The sequence below is a fragment of the Anomaloglossus baeobatrachus genome, chromosome 2 (assembly GCF_048569485.1).
Source record: "Anomaloglossus baeobatrachus isolate aAnoBae1 chromosome 2, aAnoBae1.hap1, whole genome shotgun sequence".
NCBI lineage: Eukaryota > Metazoa > Chordata > Amphibia > Anura > Aromobatidae > Anomaloglossus > Anomaloglossus baeobatrachus.
The window spans coordinates 344,281,487-344,300,152 of NC_134354.1; the positions used below are offsets into that span (position 1 = coordinate 344,281,487).

At 40.7% G+C, this 18,666-nt stretch overlaps 7 non-coding genes across 7 annotated transcripts; all 7 read left to right on the forward strand.

The window, feature by feature from the left end:
* The first annotated feature begins 1,055 nt into the window (after positions 1–1,055).
* Positions 1,056–1,128, forward strand: TRNAV-CAC (transfer RNA valine (anticodon CAC)). The gene has a single exon. It is a non-coding gene; the product is annotated as a tRNA-Val (tRNA).
* Positions 1,129–3,388: 2,260 nt separating this feature from the next.
* On the forward strand, positions 3,389–3,461 carry TRNAV-AAC (transfer RNA valine (anticodon AAC)). Its single transcript has one exon. It is a non-coding gene; the product is annotated as a tRNA-Val (tRNA).
* Positions 3,462–3,998: 537 nt separating this feature from the next.
* Positions 3,999–4,071, forward strand: TRNAV-CAC (transfer RNA valine (anticodon CAC)). Its single transcript has one exon. It is a non-coding gene; the product is annotated as a tRNA-Val (tRNA).
* A 1,383-nt stretch (positions 4,072–5,454) lies between these two features.
* Positions 5,455–5,527, forward strand: TRNAV-CAC (transfer RNA valine (anticodon CAC)). Its single transcript has one exon. It is a non-coding gene; the product is annotated as a tRNA-Val (tRNA).
* A 2,263-nt stretch (positions 5,528–7,790) lies between these two features.
* Positions 7,791–7,863, forward strand: TRNAV-AAC (transfer RNA valine (anticodon AAC)). Its single transcript has one exon. It is a non-coding gene; the product is annotated as a tRNA-Val (tRNA).
* Positions 7,864–11,305: 3,442 nt separating this feature from the next.
* Positions 11,306–11,378, forward strand: TRNAV-CAC (transfer RNA valine (anticodon CAC)). Its single transcript has one exon. It is a non-coding gene; the product is annotated as a tRNA-Val (tRNA).
* Positions 11,379–12,875: 1,497 nt separating this feature from the next.
* Positions 12,876–12,948, forward strand: TRNAV-AAC (transfer RNA valine (anticodon AAC)). Its single transcript has one exon. It is a non-coding gene; the product is annotated as a tRNA-Val (tRNA).
* The last annotated feature ends 5,718 nt before the right edge of the window (positions 12,949–18,666 follow it).

Consider the following 18,666-nt stretch of genomic DNA (forward strand, 5'->3'; position numbering starts at 1 on the left):
TTAGCTTCCATAACCAACAGAACTACGAATTTTTTTTTTTCCTGGCAGTCAAATTTCGTCTCTAATTGCCATTACTTTGCAGGAATCACAGGTTTTAAAGTGTAGTGGTCATCACGTCTGCTTAACACGCAGAAGGTCCTGGGTTCAATCCCCAGTGAAACCAATCTCTTCTTGGTGTTGAAATAATACCATATCAAACTACAATATATGAAGTTCTTTGCTTTGTTGCTGAATAACAGGATGTTTTGTCTTCCATCACCAACAGAACTACGATTTTTTTTTTTTCCTGGCAGTCAAATTTCGTCTCTAATTGCCATTACTTTGCAGGAATCACCGGTTTTTAAGTGTGGTGGTCATCAAGTTTGCTTCATATGCAAAACGTTCTGGGTTCAATACCCAGTGAAACCAATCTGTTTTCGGTGTTATAGTAATTTCCTATTAACCTGTAAAGTATGAAATTCTTGGTTTCGTTGCCAAATGACAATACATTTTGGCTTCTATCACAAGGAGAACTACGATTTTGGGTTTCTTTTTTATTGAACATTTTAGCAGAAAACATAATCCCATATTATAACAATCCTGTTTGTTTCAAAATTTATAGTTCCCATAAATACAAAAGCAAACGATTAAACTGTGTAGAAAAAAGTAACACATTCAATGTAAACTTCAATTTAAGCAATATCCCTTTGTAGGAATAAAACTGGTAAAATATGTAATAAAAATTGGAAATGTTTCATTACCAAAAACACTTTTCTTCAGCAATAAAAAGGCCCCATCAGTTACAATTCTGCTCTGCTTGCCAATACACAGTAACTTTCCAAAAGGTTTCATAGTGTAGTAGTCATCACGTCTGCTTAACACTGGTTCAATCCCCAGTAAAAGCAATCTGTTCTTGGTGTTGAAATAATACCCTATCAAACTACAATATTTGAAGTTCTTGGCTTTGTTGCCGAATGATGGGATGTTTTGGCTTCCATCACCAACAGAACTAATAATTTTTTTCCCCTGGCGGTCAAAACTCGTTTTCAATTGCCATTGCTTTGCAGGATTTCACAGGTTTCATAGTGTAGTGGTCATCACGTCTGCTTCACACGCAGAAGGTCCTGGGTTCAATCCCCAGTGAAACCAATCCGTTTTCGCTGTTGAAGTAATTTGCTATCAACAGGATTTCACAGGTTTCATAGTGTAGTGGTCATCACATCTGCTTAACACGCAGAAGGTCCTGGGTTTAATCCCCAGTAAAACCAGTCTGTTCTTGGTGTTGAAATAATACCCTATCCAACTGCAATACATGAAGTTCTTGGCTTTGTTGCCGAATAACGGGATGTTTTAGCTTCCATAACCAACAGAACTACGAATTTTTTTTTTTCCTGGCAGTCAAATTTCGTCTCTAATTGCCATTACTTTGCAGGAATCACATGTTTTAAAGTGTAGTGGTCATCACGTCTGCTTAACACGCAGAAGGTCCTGGGTTCAATCCCCAGTGAAACCAATCTCTTCTTGGTGTTGAAATAATACCATATCAAACTACAATATATGAAGTTCTTGGCTTTGTTGCTGAATAACAGGATGTTTTGTCTTCCATCACCAACAGAACTTTGAATTTTTTTTTTTTTCCCTGGCGGTCAAAACTCGTCTCCAATTGCCATTGCTTTGCAGGATTTCACAGGTTTCTTAGTGTAGTGGTTATCACGTCTGCTTAACACACAGAAGGTCCTGAGTTCAATCCCCAGTGAAACCAGTCTCTTCTTGGTGTTGAAATAATACCCTATCCAACTGCAATACATGAAGTTCTTGGCTTTGTTGCTGAATGACGGGATGTTTTAGCTTCCATAACCAACAGAACTACGAATTTTTTTTTTTTCCTGGCAGTCAAATTTCGTCTCTAATTGCCATTACTTTGCAGGAATCACAGGTTTTAAAGTGTGGTGGTCATCAAGTCTGCTTCATATGCAGAACGTTCTGGGTTCAATACCCAGTGAAACCAATCTGTTCTCGGTGTTGAAGTAATTTCCTATCAACCTGTAAAGTATGAAATTCTTGGTTTCGTTGCCAAATGACAATACATTTTGGCTTCTATCACAAGGAGAACTACGATTTTGGGTTTCTTTTTTATTGAACATTTTAGCAGAAAACATAATCCCATATTATAACAATCTTGTTTGTTTCAAAATTTATAGTTCCCATAAATACAAAAGCAAACGATTTAACTGTGTAGAAAAAAGTAACACATTCAATGTAGACTTCAATTTAAGCAATATCCCTTTGTAGGAATAAAACTGGTAAAATATGTAATAAAAATTGTAAATGTTTCATTACCAAAAATACTTTCCTTCAGCAATAAAAAGGCCCCGTCAGTCACAATTCTGCTCTGCTAGCCAATACACAGTAACTTTTCATTAAGTTTCATAGTGTAGTGGTCATCACGTCTGCTTAACACGCAGAAAGTCCTGGGTTTAATCCCCTGTAAAACCAGTCTGTTCTTGGTGTTGAAATAATACCTTATCCAACTACAATACATGAAGTTCTTGGCTTTGTTGCCGAATGACGGGATGTTTTAGCTTCCATAACCAACAGAACTACGAATTTTTTTTTTTTCCTGGCAGTCAAAACTCGTCTCTAATTGCCATTACTTTGCAGGATTTCACAGGTTTTAAAGTGTGGTGGTCATCAAGTCTGCTTCATATGCAGAACGTTCTGGATTCAATACCCAGTTAAACCAATCTGTTTTCGGTGTTGAAGTAATTTCCTATCAACCTGTAAAGTATGAAATTCTTGGTTTCGTTGCCAAATGACAATACATTTTGGCTTCTTTCACAAGGAGAACTACGATTTTGGGTTTCTTTTTTATTGAACATTTTAGCAGAAAACATAATCCCATATTATAAAAAAACCTGTTTGTTTTAAAATATATAGTTCCCATAAATACAAAAGCAAACGACTAAACTATGTAGAAAAAAGTAACACATTCAATGTAAACTTCAATTTAAGCAATATCCCTTTGTAGGAATAAAACTCGTAAAATATGTAATAAAAATTGGAAATGTTTCATTACCAAAAATACTTTCCTTCAGCAATAAAAAGGCCCTGTCAGTCACAATTCTGCTCTGCTAGCCAATACACAGTAACTTTTCTTCAGGATTCATAGTGTAGTGGTCATCATGTCTGCTTAACACGTAGAAGGTCCTGGGTTCAATCCCCAGTGAAACCAGTCTCTTCTTGGTGTTGAAATAATACCCTATCATACTACAATATATGAAGTTCTTGGCTTTGTTGCAGAATGATGGGATGTTTTGGCTTCCATCACCAACAGAACTAAGAATTTTTTTTTTTTTTCCCTGGCGGTCAAAACTCGTCTCCAATTGCCATTGCTTTGCAGGATTTCACAGGTTTCATAGTGTAGTGGTCATCACGTCTGCTTAACACGCAGAAGGTCCTGGGTTCAATCCCCAGTGAAACCAGTCTCTTCTTGGTGTTAAAATAATACCCTATCCAACTGCAATACATGAAGTTCTTGGCTTTGTTGCTGAATGACGGGATGTTTTAGCTTCCATAACCAACAGAACTACGAATTTATTTTTTTTCCTGGCAGTCAAATTTCGTCTCTAATTGCCATTACTTTGCAGGAAACACAGGTTTTAAAGTGTGGTGGTCATCAAGTCTGCTTCATACGCAGAACGTTCTGGGTTCAATCCCCAGTGAAACCAATCTGTTTTCGCTGTTGAAGTAATTTGCTATCAACAGGATTTCACAGGTTTTATAGTGTAGTGGTCATCACGTCTGCTTAACACGCAGAAGGTCCTGGGTTTAATCCCCAGTAAAAACCAGTCTGTTCTTGGTGTTGAAATAATACCCTATCCAACTGCAATACATGAAGTTCTTGGCTTTGTTGCCGAATGATGGGATGTTTTGGCTTTCATCACCAACAGAACTAATAATTTTTTTCCCCTGGCTGTCAAAACTCGTTTTTAATTGCCATTGCTTTGCAGGATTTCACAGGTTTCATAGTGTAGTGGTCATCACGTCTGCTTCACACGCAGAAGGTCCTGGGTTCAATCCCCAGTGAAACCAATCTGTTTTCGCTGTTGAAGTAATTTGCTATCAACCTGTAATATATAAAATTCTTGGTTTCGTTGCCAAATGACAATACATTTTGGCTTCCATCACAAAGAGAACTACTATTTTGGGTTTCTTTTTTATTGTCCATTTTAGCAGAAAGCATAATCCCATATTATAAAAATCCTGTTTGTTTAAAAATATATAGTTCCCATAAATACAAAAGCAAATGACTAAACTGTGTAGAAAAAAGTAACACATTCAATGTAAACTTCAATTTAAGCAATATCCCTTTGTAGGAATAAAACTGGTAAAATATGTAATAAAAATTGTAAATGTTTCATTACCAAAAATACTTTCCTTCAGCAATAAAAAGGCCCTGTCAGTCACAATTCTGCTCTGCTAGGCAATACACAGTAACATTTCATCAGGATTCATAGTGTAGTGGTCATCATGTCTGCTTAACACGTAGAATGTCCTGGGTTTAATCCCCAGAAAAACCAGTCTGTTCTTGGTGTTGAAATAATACCCTATCCAACTGCAATACATGAAGTTCTTGGCTTTGTTGCCGAATGACGGGATGTTTTAGCTTCCAAAACCAACAGAACTACGAATTTTTTTTTTTTTTCCTGGCAGTCAAATTTCGTCTCTAATTGCCATTACTTTGCAGGAATCACAGGTTTTAAAGTGTGGTGGTCTTCAAGTCTGCTTCATATGCAGAACGTTCTGGGTTCAATACCCAGTGAAACCAATCTGTTTTCGGTGTTGAAGTAATTTCCTATTAACCTGTAAAGTATGAAATTCTTGGTTTCGTTGCCAAATGACAATACATTTTGGCTTCTATCTTAAGGAGAACTACGATTTTGGGTTTCTTTTTTATTGAACATTTTAGCAGAAAACATAATCCCATATTATAACAATCCTGTTTGTTTCAAAATTTATAGTTCCCATAAATACAAAAGCAAACGATTAAACTGTGTAGAAAAAAGTAACACATTCAATGTAAACTTCAATTTAAGCAATATCCCTTTGTAGGAATAAAACTGGTAAAATATGTAATAAAAATTGGAAATGTTTCATTACCAAAAACACTTTTCTTCAGCAATAAAAAGGCCCCATCAGTTACAATTCTGCTCTGCTTGCCAATACACAGTAACTTTCCAGAAGGTTTCATAGTGTAGTAGTCATCACGTCTGCTTAACACTGTTTCAATCCCCAGTAAAAGCAATCTGTTCTTGGTGTTGAAATAATACCCTATCAAACTACAATATATGAAGTTCTTGGCTTTGTTGCCGAATGATGGGATGTTTTGGCTTCCATCACCAACAGAACTAATAATTTTTTTCCCCTGGCGGTCAAAACTCGTTTTCAATTGCCATTGCTTTGCAGGATTTCTCAGGTTTCATAGTGTAGTGGTCATCACGTCTGCTTCACACGCAGAAGGTCCTGGGTTCAATCCCCAGTGAAACCAATCTGCTTTTGCTGTTGAAGTAATTTGCTATCAACAGGATTTCACAGGTTTTATAGTGTAGTGGTCATCACGTCTGCTTAACACGCAGAAGGTCCTGGGTTTAATCCCCAGTAAAAACCAGTCTGTTCTTGGTGTTGAAATAATACCCTATCCAACTGCAATACATGAAGTTCTTGGCTTTGTTGCCGAATGACGGGATGTTTTAGCTTCCATAACCAACAGAACTACGAATTTTTTTTTTTCCTGGCAGTCAAATTTCGTCTCTAATTGCCATTACTTTGCAGGAATCACAGGTTTTAAAGTGTAGTGGTCATCACGTCTGCTTAACACGCAGAAGGTCCTGGGTTCAATCCCCAGTGAAACCAATCTCTTCTTGGTGTTGAAATAATACCATATCAAACTACAATATATGAAGTTCTTGGCTTTGTTGCTGAATAACAGGATGTTTTGTCTTCCATCACCAACAGAACTTTGAATTTTTTTTTTTTTTCCCTGGCGGTCAAAACTCATCTCCAATTGCCATTGCTTTGCAGGATTTCACAGGTTTCTTAGTGTAGTGGTTATCACGTCTGCTTAACACACAGAAGGTCCTGAGTTCAATCCCCAGTGAAACCAGTCTCTTCTTGGTGTTGAAATAATACCCTATCCAACTGCAATACATGAAGTTCTTGGCTTTGTTGCTGAATGACGGGATGTTTTAGCTTCCATAACCAACAGAACTACGAATTTTTTTTTTTTCCTGGCAGTCAAATTTCGTCTCTAATTGCCATTACTTTGCAGGAATCACAGGTTTTAAAGTGTGGTGGTCATCAAGTCTGCTTCATATGCAGAACGTTCTGGGTTCAATACCCAGTGAAACCAATCTGTTTTCGGTGTTGAAGTAATTTCCTATCAACCTGTAAAGTATGAAATTCTTGGTTTCGTTGCCAAATGACAATACATTTTGGCTTCTATCACAAGGAGAACTACGATTTTGGGTTTCTTTTTTATTGAACATTTTAGCAGAAAACATAATCCCATATTATAACAATCCTGTTTGTTTCAAAATTTATAGTTCCCATAAATACAAAAGCAAACGATTTAACTGTGTAGAAAAAAGTAACACATTCAATGTAGACTTCAATTTAAGCAATATCCCTTTGTAGGAATAAAACTGTTAAAATATGTAATAAAAATTGTAAATGTTTCATTACCAAAAATACTTTCCTTCAGCAATAAAAAGGCCCCGTCAGTCACAATTCTGCTCTGCTAGCCAATACACAGTAACTTTTCATTAGGTTTCATAGTGTAGTGGTCATCACGTCTGCTTAACACGCAGAAAGTCCTGGGTTTAATCCCCAGTAAAACCAGTCTGTTCTTGGTGTTGAAATAATACCTTATCCAACTACAATACATGAAGTTCTTGGCTTTGTTGCCGAATGACGGGATGTTTTAGCTTCCATAACCAACAGAACTACGAATTTTTTTTTTTTCCTGGCAGTCAAAACTCGTCTCTAATTGCCATTACTTTGCAGGATTTCACAGGTTTTAAAGTGTGGTGGTCATCAAGTCTGCTTCATATGCAGAACGTTCTGGATTCAATACCCAGTTAAACCAATCTGTTTTCGGTGTTGAAGTAATTTCCTATCAACCTGTAAAGTATGAAATTCTTGGTTTCGTTGCCAAATGACAATACATTTTGGCTTCTTTCACAAGGAGAACTACGATTTTGGGTTTCTTTTTTATTGAACATTTTAGCAGAAAACATAATCCCATATTATAAAAAAACCTGTTTGTTTTAAAATATATAGTTCCCATAAATACAAAAGCAAATGACTAAACTATGTAGAAAAAAGTAACACATTCAATGTAAACTTCAATTTAAGCAATATCCCTTTGTAGGAATAAAACTCGTAAAATATGTAATAAAAATTGGAAATGTTTCATTACCAAAAATACTTTCCTTCAGCAATAAAAAGGCCCTGTCAGTCACAATTCTGCTCTGCTAGCCAATACACAGTAACTTTTCATCAGGATTCATAGTGTAGTGGTCATCATGTCTGCTTAACACGTAGAAGGTCCTGGGTTCAATCCCCAGCTAAACCAGTCTCTTCTTGGTGTTGAAATAATACCCTATCAAACTACAATATATGAAGTTCTTGGCTTTGTTGCAGAATGATGGGATGTTTTGGCTTCCATCACCAACAGAACTAAGAATTTTTTTTTTTTTTTCCCTGGCGGTCAAAACTCGTCTCCAATTGCCATTGCTTTGCAGGATTTCACAGGTTTCATAGTGTAGTGGTCATCACGTCTGCTTAACACGCAGAAGGTCCTGGGTTCAATCCCCAGTGAAACCAGTCTCTTCTTGGTGTTAAAATAATACCCTATCCAACTGCAATACATGAAGTTCTTGGCTTTGTTGCTGAATGACGGGATGTTTTAGCTTCCATAACCAACAGAACTACGAATTTATTTTTTTTCCTGGCAGTCAAATTTCGTCTCTAAGTGCCATTACTTTGCAGGAATCACAGGTTTTAAAGTGTGGTGGTCATAAGTCTGCTTCATACGCAGAACGTTCTGGGTTCAATACCCAGTGAAACCAATCTGTTTTCGGTGTTGAAGTAATTTCCTATCAACCTGTAAAGTATGAAATTCTTGGTTTCGTTGCCAAATGACTATACATTTTGGCTTCTATCACAAGGAGAACTACGATTTTGGGTTTCTTTTTTATTGAACATTTTAGCAGAAAACATAATCCCATATTATAACAATCCTGTTTGTTTCAAAATTTATAGTTCCCATAAATACAAAAGCAAACGATTAAACTGTGTAGAAAAAAGTAACACATTCAATGTAATCTTCAATTTAAGCAATATCCCTTTGTAGGAATAAAACTGGTAAAATATGTAATAAAAATTGTAAATGTTTCATTACCAAAAACACTTTTCTTCAGCAATAAAAAGGCCCCGTCAGTTACAATTCTGCTCTGCTTGCCAATACATAGTAACTTTCCAGAAGGTTTCATAGTGTAGTAGTCATCACGTTTGCTTAACACTGTTTAAATCCCCAGTAAAAGCAATCTGTTCTCGGTGTTGAAATAATACCCTATCAAACTACAATATATGAAGTTCTTGGCTTTGTTGCCGAATGATGGGATGTTTTGGCTTCCACCACCAACAGAACTAATAATTTTTTTCCCCTGGTGGTCAAAACTCGTTTTCAATTGCCATTGCTTTGCAGGATTTCACAGGTTTCATAGTGTAGTGGTCATCACGTCTGCTTCACACGCAGAAGGTCCTGGGTTCATTCCCCAGTGAAACCAATCTGTTTTCGCTGTTGAAGTAATTTGCTATCAACACGATTTCACAGGTTTTATAGTGTAGTGGTCATCACGTCTGCTTAACACGCAGAAGGTCCTGGGTTTAATCCCCAGTAAAAACCAGTCTGTTCTTGGTGTTGAAATAATACCCTATCCAACTGCAATACATGAAGTTCTTGGCTTTGTTGCCGAATGACGGGATGTTTTAGCTTCCATAACCAACAGAACTACGAAATTTTTTTTTTCCTGGCAGTCAAATTTCGTCTCTAATTGCCATTCCTTTGCAGGAATCACCGGTTTTAAAGTGTGGTGGTCATCAAGTTTGCTTCATATGCAGAACGTTCTGGGTTCAATACCCAGTGAAACCAATCTGTTTTCGGTGTTATAATAATTTCCTATTAACCTGTAAAGTATGAAATTCTTGGTTTCGTTGCCAAATGACAATACATTTTGGCTTCTATCACAAGGAGAACTACGATTTTGTGTTTCTTTTTTATTGAACATTTTAGCAGAAAACATAATCCCATATTATAACAATCCTGTTTGTTTCAAAATTTATAGTTCCCATAAATACAAAAGCAAACGATTAAACTGTGTAGAAAAAAGTAACACATTCAATGTAAACTTCAATTTAAGCAATATCCCTTTGTAGGAATAAAACTGGTAAAATATGTAATAAAAATTGTAAATGTTTCATTACCAAAAACACTTTTCTTCAGCAATAAAAAGGCCCCATCAGTTACAATTCTGCTCTGCTTGCCAATACACAGTAACTTTCCAGAAGGTTTCATAGTGTAGTAGTCATCACGTCTGCTTAACACTGGTTCAATCCCCAGTAAAAGCAATCTGTTCTTGGTGTTGAAATAATACCCTATCAAACTACAATATATGAAGTTCTTGGCTTTGTTGCCGAATGATGGGATGTTTTGGCTTCCATCACCAACAGAACTAATAATTTTTTTCCCCTGGCTGTCAAAACTCGTTTTCAATTGCCATTGCTTTGCAGGATTTCACAGGTTTCATAGTGTAGTGGTCATCACGTCTGTTTCACACGCAGAAGGTCCTGGGTTCAATCCCCAGTGAAACCAATCTGTTTTCGCTGTTGAAGTAATTTGCTATCAACCTGTAATATATAAAATTCTTGGTTTCGTTGCCAAATGACAATACATTTTGGCTTCCATCACAAAGAGAACTACTATTTTGGGTTTCTGTTTTATTGTCCATTTTAGCAGAAAACATAATCCCATATTATAAAAATCCTGTTTGTTTAAAAATATATAGTTCCCATAAATACAAAAGCAAACGACTAAACTGTGTAGAAAAAAGTAACACATTCAATGTAAACTTCAATTTAAGCAATATCCCTTTGTAGGAATAAAACTGGTAAAATATGTAATAAAAATTGTAAATGTTTCATTACCAAAAATACTTTCCTTCAGCAATAAAAAGGCCCTGTCAGTCACAATTCTGCTCTGCTAGCCAATACACAGTAACTTTTCATCAGGATTCATAGTGTAGTGGTCATCATGTCTGCTTAACACGCAGAAGGTCCTGGGTTTAATCCCCAGTAAAACCAGTCTGTTCTTGGTGTTGAAATAATACCTTATCCAACTGCAATACATGAAGTTCTTGGCTTTGTTGCCGAATGACGGGATGTTTTAGCTTCCATAACCAACAGAACTACGAATTTTTTTTTTTTCCTGGCAGTCAAATTTCGTCTCTAATTGCCATTACTTTGCAGGAATCACAGGTTTTAAAGTGTGGTGGTCATCAAGTCTACTTCATATGCAGAACGTTCTGGGTTCAATACCCAGTGAAACCAATCTGTTTTCGGTGTTGAAGTAATTTCCTATTAACCTGTAAAGTATGAAATTCTTGGTTTCGTTGCTAAATGACAATACATTTTGGCTTCTATCACAAGGAGAACTACGATTTTGGGTTTCTTTTTTATTGAACATTTTATTGAACATTTTAGCAGAAAACATAATCCCATATTATAACAATCCTGTTTGTTTCAAAATTTATAGTTCCCATAAATAGAAAAGCAAACGATTAAACTGTGTAGAAAAAAGTAACACATTCAATGTAAACTTCAATTTAAGCAATATCCCTTTGTAGGAATAAAACTGGTAAAATATGTAATAAAAATTGGAAATGTTTCATTACCAAAAACACTTTTCTTCAGCAATAAAAAGGCCCCATCAGTTACAATTCTGCTCTGCTTGCCAATACACAGTAACTTTCCAGAAGGTTTCATAGTGTAGTAGTCATCACGTCTGCTTAACACTGGTTCAATCCCCAGTAAAAGCAATCTGTTCTTGATGTTGAAATAATACCCTATCAAACTACTATATATGAAGTTATTGGATTTTTGCCGAATGATGGGATGTTTTGGCTTTCATCACCAACAGAACTAATAATTTTTTTCCCCTGGCGGTCAAAACTCGTTTTCAATTGCCATTGCTTTGCAGGATTTCACAGGTTTCATAGTGTAGTGGTCATCACGTCTGCTTCACACGCAGAAGGTCCTGGGTTCAATCCCCAGTGAAACCAATCCGTTTTCGCTGTTGAAGTAATTTGCTATCAACAGGATTTCACAGGTTTCATAGTGTAGTGGTCATCACGTCTGCTTAACACGCAGAAGGTCCTGGGTTTATCCCCAGTAAAACCAGTCTGTTCTTGGTGTTGAAATAATACCCTATCCAACTGCAATACATGAAGTTCTTGGCTTTGTTGCGGAATGACGGGATGTTTTAGCTTCCATAACCAACAGAACTACGAATTTTTTTTTTTCCTGGCAGTCAAATTTCGTCTCTAATTGCCATTACTTTGCAGGAATCACAGGTTTTAAAGTGTGGTGGTCATCAAATCTGCTTCATATGCAGAACGTTCTGGGTTCAATACCCAGTGAAACCAATCTGTTTTCGGTGTTGAAGTAATTTCCTATTAACCTGTAAAGTATGAAATTCTTGGTTTCGTTGCCAAATGACAATACATTTTGGCTTCTATCACAAGGAGAACTACGATTTTGGGTTTCTTTTTTATTGAACATTTTAGCAGAAAACATAATCCCATATTATAACAATCCTGTTTGTTTCAAAATTTATAGTTCCCATAAATACAAAAGCAAACGATTAAACTGTGTAGAAAAAAGTAACACATTCAATGTAATCTTCAATTTAAGCAATATCCCTTTGTAGGAATAAAACTGGTAAAATATGTAATAAAAATTGTAAATGTTTCATTACCAAAAACACTTTTCTTCAGCAATAAAAAGGCCCCATCAGTTACAATTCTGCTCTGCTTGCCAATACACAGTAACCTTCCAGAAGGTTTCATAGTGTAGTAGTCATCACGTCTGCTTAACACTGGTTCAATCCCCAGTAAAAGCAATCTGTTCTTGGTGTTGAAATAATACCCTCTCAAACTACAATATATGAAGTTCTTGGCTTTGTTGCCAAATGATGGGATGTTTTGGCTTCCATCACCAACAGAACTAATAATTTTTTTCCCCTGGCGGTCAAAACTCGTTTTCAATTGCCATTGCTTTGCAGGATTTCACAGGTTTCATAGTGTAGTGGTCATCACGTCTGCTTCACACGCAAAAGATCCTGGGTTCAATCCCCAGTGAAACCAATCTGTTTTCGCTGTTGAAGTAATATGCTATCAACCTGTAATATATAAAATTCTTGGTTTCGTTGCCAAATGACAATACATTTTGGCTTCCATCACAAAGAGAACTACTATTTGGGTTTCTATTTTATTGTCCATTTTAGCAGAAAACATAATCCCATATTATAAAAATCCTGTTTGTTTAAAAATATATAGTTCCCATAAATACAAAAGCAAACGACTAAACTGTGTAGAAAAAAGTAACACATTCAATGTAAACTTCAATTTAAGCAATATCCCTTTGTAGGAATAAAACTGGTAAAATATGTAATAAAAATTGTAAATGTTTCATTACCAAAAATACTTTCCTTCAGCAATAAAAAGGCCCCGTCAGTCACAATTCTGCTCTGCTAGCCAATACACAGTAACTTTTCATCAGGTTTCATAGTGTAGTGGTCATCACGTCTGCTTAACACGCAGAAGGTCCTGGGTTCAATCCCCAGTGAAACCAATCTCTTCTTGGTGTTGAAATAATACCCTATCCAACTACAATATATGAATTTCTTGGCTTTGTTGCCGAATAACAGGATGTTTTGTCTTCCATCACCAACAGAACTTTGAATTTTTTTTTTTTTTCCCTGGCGGTCAAAACTCGTCTCCAATTGCCATTGCTTTGCAGGATTTCACAGGTTTCATAGTGTAGTGGTTATCACTAGAGATGAGCGAACCGGTCGCGGTTCGGCTCGAGGTTGGTTCGCCGAACGGACCTCCCGTTCGAGTTCGGTTCGTCGAACGTTCGACGAACCGAACTCGAACTGCATAGGAAACAATGGCAGGCAATCACAAACACAGAAAAACACCTAGAAAACACCCTCAAAGGTGTCCAAAAGGTCACAAACAACTCACAACACATGGGAAAGTGACAAGGACATATACTCATGCGAAAACAAAAGAGCTGGACAAGGAAAAAGAGGAGGACACACAGATATATGAGTATATGCAAGGAAACATCGATTCCATTAATGTGCAACTTGAGCCCTGCTCATTCTTGGCTTCCAATCTTGATAAATTGCCTGAGCTCGCCACGTACGTCTTGGGGATCTTGTCGTGTCCTGCAGCCAGCGTTCTCTCGGAACCTGTCTTCAGTGCTGCTGTGGGTCTGCTGGCAGATAAGCACACGTGTCTGTCCACTGACAATGTGGACATGGCTCTCAGAGGACTTTTCTTCCCCTGGGTCAGCCAGGGGACGGGAAAGGCACGCGTATTTTTGAGAGTGCTTCATGCAAAGCATCTTTTTCTTTTTCAAAAGGGAGCTCAACCGATGCCAGTCAAGTGGGGTGTGTGTGGCCCAGTGAGTGGCAACGAGGGAGACTGTGGTTGGAGTCCCCTCGCTGTGTCTCTAAAAGAACCAAGATGAACAAGTCATGGCTCTCAGAGGACTTTTCTTCCCCTGGGTCAGCCAGGGGACGGGAAAGGCACGCGTATTTTTGAGAGTGCTTCATGCAAAGCATCTTTTTCTTTTTCAAAAGGGAGCTCAACCGATGCCAGTCAAGTGGGGTGTGTGTGGCCCAGTGAGTGGAAACGAGGGAGACTGTGGTTGGAGTCCCCTCGCTGTGTCTCTAAAAGAACCAAGATGAACAAGTCATGGCTCTCAGAGGACTTTTCTTCCCCTGGGTCAGCCAGGGGACGGGAAAGGCACGCGTATTTTTGAGAGTGCTTCATGCAAAGCATCTTTTTCTTTTTCAAAAGGGGGCTCAACCGATGCCAGTCAAGTGGGGTGTGTGTGGCCCAGTGAGTGGAAACGAGGGAGACTGTGGTTGGAGTCCCCTCGCTGTGTCTCTAAAAGAACCAAGATGAACAAGTCATGGCTCTCAGAGGACTTTTCTTCCCCTGGGTCAGCCAGGGGACGGGAAAGGCACGCGTATTTTTGAGAGTGCTTCATGCAAAGCATCTTTTTCTTTTTCAAAAGGGAGCTCAACCGATGCCAGTCAAGTGGGGTGTGTGTGGCCCAGTGAGTGGCAACGAGGGAGACTGTGGTTGGAGTCCCCTCGCTGTGTCTCTAAAAGAACCAAGATGAACAAGTCATGGCTCTCAGAGGACTTTTCTTCCCCTGGGTCAGCCAGGGGACGGGAAAGGCACGCGTATTTTTGAGAGTGCTTCATGCAAAGCATCTTTTTCTTTTTCAAAAGGGAGCTCAACCGATGCCAGTCAAGTGGGGTGTGTGTGGCCCAGTGAGTGGAAACGAGGGAGACTGTGGTTGGAGTCCCCTCGCTGTGTCTCTAAAAGAACCAAGATGAACAAGTCATGGCTCTCAGAGGACTTTTCTTCCCCTGGGTCAGCCAGGGGACGGGAAAGGCACGCGTATTTTTGAGAGTGCTTCATGCAAAGCATCTTTTTCTTTTTCAAAAGGGAGCTCAACCGATGCCAGTCAAGTGGGGTGTGTGTGGCCCAGTGAGTGGAAACGAGGGAGACTGTGGTTGGAGTCCCCTCGCTGTGTCTCTAAAAGAACCAAGATGAACAAGTCATGGCTCTCAGAGGACTTTTCTTCCCCTGGGTCAGCCAGGGGACGGGAAAGGCACGCGTATTTTTGAGAGTGCTTCATGCAAAGCATCTTTTTCTTTTTCAAAAGGGAGCTCAACCGATGCCAGTCAAGTGGGGTGTGTGTGGCCCAGTGAGTGGCAACGAGGGAGACTGTGGTTGGAGTCCCCTCGCTGTGTCTCTAAAAGAACCAAGATGAACAAGTCATGGCTCTCAGAGGACTTTTCTTCCCCTGGGTCAGCCAGGGGACGGGAAAGGCACGCGTATTTTTCAGAGTGCTTCATGCAAAGCATCTTTTTCTTTTTCAAAAGGGAGCTCAACCGATGCCAGTCAAGTGGGGTGTGTGTGGCCCAGTGAGTGGAAACGAGGGAGACTGTGGTTGGAGTCCCCTCGCTGTGTCTCTAAAAGAACCAAGATGAACAAGTCATGGCTCTCAGAGGACTTTTCTTCCCCTGGGTCAGCCAGGGGACGGGAAAGGCACGCGTATTTTTGAGAGTGCTTCATGCAAAGCATCTTTTTCTTTTTCAAAAGGGGGCTCAACCGATGCCAGTCAAGTGGGGTGTGTGTGGCCCAGTGAGTGGAAACGAGGGAGACTGTGGTTGGAGTCCCCTCGCTGTGTCTCTAAAAGAACCAAGATGAACAAGTCATGGCTCTCAGAGGACTTTTCTTCCCCTGGGTCAGCCAGGGGACGGGAAAGGCACGCGTATTTTTGAGAGTGCTTCATGCAAAGCATCTTTTTCTTTTTCAAAAGGGAGCTCAACCGATGCCAGTCAAGTGGGGTGTGTGTGGCCCAGTGAGTGGCAACGAGGGAGACTGTGGTTGGAGTCCCCTCGCTGTGTCTCTAAAAGAACCAAGATGAACAAGTCATGGCTCTCAGAGGACTTTTCTTCCCCTGGGTCAGCCAGGGGACGGGAAAGGCACGCGTATTTTTGAGAGTGCTTCATGCAAAGCATCTTTTTCTTTTTCAAAAGGGAGCTCAACCGATGCCAGTCAAGTGGGGTGTGTGTGGCCCAGTGAGTGGAAACGAGGGAGACTGTGGTTGGAGTCCCCTCGCTGTGTCTCTAAAAGAACCAAGATGAACAAGTCATGGCTCTCAGAGGACTTTTCTTCCCCTGGGTCAGCCAGGGGACGGGAAAGGCACGCGTATTTTTGAGAGTGCTTCATGCAAAGCATCTTTTTCTTTTTCAAAAGGGAGCTCAACCGATGCCAGTCAAGTGGGGTGTGTGTGGCCCAGTGAGTGGCAACGAGGGAGACTGTGGTTGGAGTCCCCTCGCTGTGTCTCTAAAAGAACCAAGATGAACAAGTCATGGCTCTCAGAGGACTTTTCTTCCCCTGGGTCAGCCAGGGGACGGGAAAGGCACGCGTATTTTTGAGAGTGCTTCATGCAAAGCATCTTTTTCTTTTTCAAAAGGGAGCTCAACCGATGCCAGTCAAGTGGGGTGTGTGTGGCCCAGTGAGTGGAAACGAGGGAGACTGTGGTTGGAGTCCCCTCGCTGTGTCTCTAAAAGAACCAAGATGAACAAGTCATGGCTCTCAGAGGACTTTTCTTCCCCTGGGTCAGCCAGGGGACGGGAAAGGCACGCGTATTTTTGAGAGTGCTTCATGCAAAGCATCTTTTTCTTTTTCAAAAGGGAGCTCAACCGATGCCAGTCAAGTGGGGTGTGTGTGGCCCAGTGAGTGGCAACGAGGGAGACTGTGGTTGGAGTCCCCTCGCTGTGTCTCTAAAAGAACCAAGATGAACAAGTCATGGCTCTCAGAGGACTTTTCTTCCCCTGGGTCAGCCAGGGGACGGGAAAGGCACGCGTATTTTTGAGAGTGCTTCATGCAAAGCATCTTTTTCTTTTTCAAAAGGGAGCTCAACCGATGCCAGTCAAGTGGGGTGTGTGTGGCCCAGTGAGTGGAAACGAGGGAGACTGTGGTTGGAGTCCCCTCGCTGTGTTATACATGCTTTTAGAAGGGCATGACATGGCTTGGAGGTTGACTTTCATAAAATGCAAACTGTTGGCTACCAAAATGCTGCCTTTCCAACAACTGTGGTTATAGGCAATGAGGAACATACTGATGAAGATGAGACGCAGATACCCGATTGGGATGACAACTTAAATATTCGGTCAGGGCAAGAAGAGGCTCGGTCTGAGGGGGAGGGGAGTGCAAACACAACAATTGATGATGAAGTTCTAGATCCCACCTACTGTCAACCCCCAGTCAGGCACTCGAGGAGGTCAACAGAGGCGGTGGAGGAGGATGCAACCGACGACGAAATTACCTTGCGCCTTCCTGGACAGAGTCGGAGCACTGGTAGCACGTCTACAACTGCATCCTCAGCCACCACTCTGCCTATGAGCATTATTCGGGGTGCATCAACAGGTCGCATGGCCTCTAAGCCTTGCCTAGCCTGTTCCTTTTTTGACATAGAAAAAGATCGCCCAAATCATGTGATGTGTAAAATTTGTCATGATTCTCTTAGTAGAGGTCAAAACCTCAGCAGTTTGACAACTTCTTCCATGAATCGTCACATGAATAAATATCATAGGTCCCGGTGGGAAGCTCACTGTGCTGCAATGCGGCCTAGCGGAGCGAACCATCCACCGCCCGCCCCTTCCAGTGCATCCGCGCGCTCTTCATCTTCTAGGACTGTGGGGACAGCTGTCACACCTGTTTTTCCACGCAAAACTTCCACCACTGTAACCGCAACAGGCAGTTTGCTTGGTAGGTCGTCAGTTGGTTTGGAAGGGGAAACAAGTGAGTGTGTACAGCTCTCTCAGACATCGATAGCACCTACGTTGGATGAAGGCAACATCATGTCTCCGCCTGCACTTTCCTCACAAACCTGCATTTTTCCAGGGACACCCTACTCAACACCGTCTACACACAGCAGCCAGATCTCTGTCCCTCAGATGTGGTCAAATAAAAGGCCACTTCCTCCGACCCATGACAAAGCTAAGAGGTTGACTCTATCCCTCTGTAAGCTGTTGGCTACCGAAATGCTGCCTTGCCGCCTAGTTGACACACAGGATTTTAGAGACCTTATGTCTGTCGCTGTGCCCCAGTACCAGATGCCTAGTCGCCACTACTTCTCTAAGAAAGGTGTGCCCGCGCTACACCAGCATGTCGCACACAACATCACCGCTTCCTTGAGAAACTCTGTGTGTGAACGGGTGCATTTCACCACCGATACTTGGACCAGTAAGCATGGACAGGGACGTTACATGTCGCTGACTGGGCACTGGGTAACTATGTTGATAGATGGTGAAGGGTCTGCTGCACAAGTCTTGCCGTCCCCACGACTTGTGTGTCAATCCTCTGTCTGTCCAAGTTCCGCCACTGCTTCTGCATCCTCCACCTCATCTGGGTCCTCCACCTCCGCCCCAAGCCTGCCTGGTCAGGCCACCAGCGTTCTCACTGCGCAGAAGGAATCACGCACCCCTCATTACTATGCTGGCAGCAGAGCGCAACGGCATCAGGCGGTCTTTAGCTTGACATGTCTTGGGAATAAGAGTCACACAGCTGAGGAGTTGTGGTCAGCTCTGCGGTCCGAGTTTAATAAATGGTTGTCTCCACTCAACCTGCAGCCTGGTAAGGCCGTGTGCGACAATGCTGCAAACTTGGGTGCGGCCCTTCGCCTGGGCAAGGTGACACACGTGCCTTGTATGGCTCACGTGTTGAACCTTGTTGTCCAGCAATTTTTAAC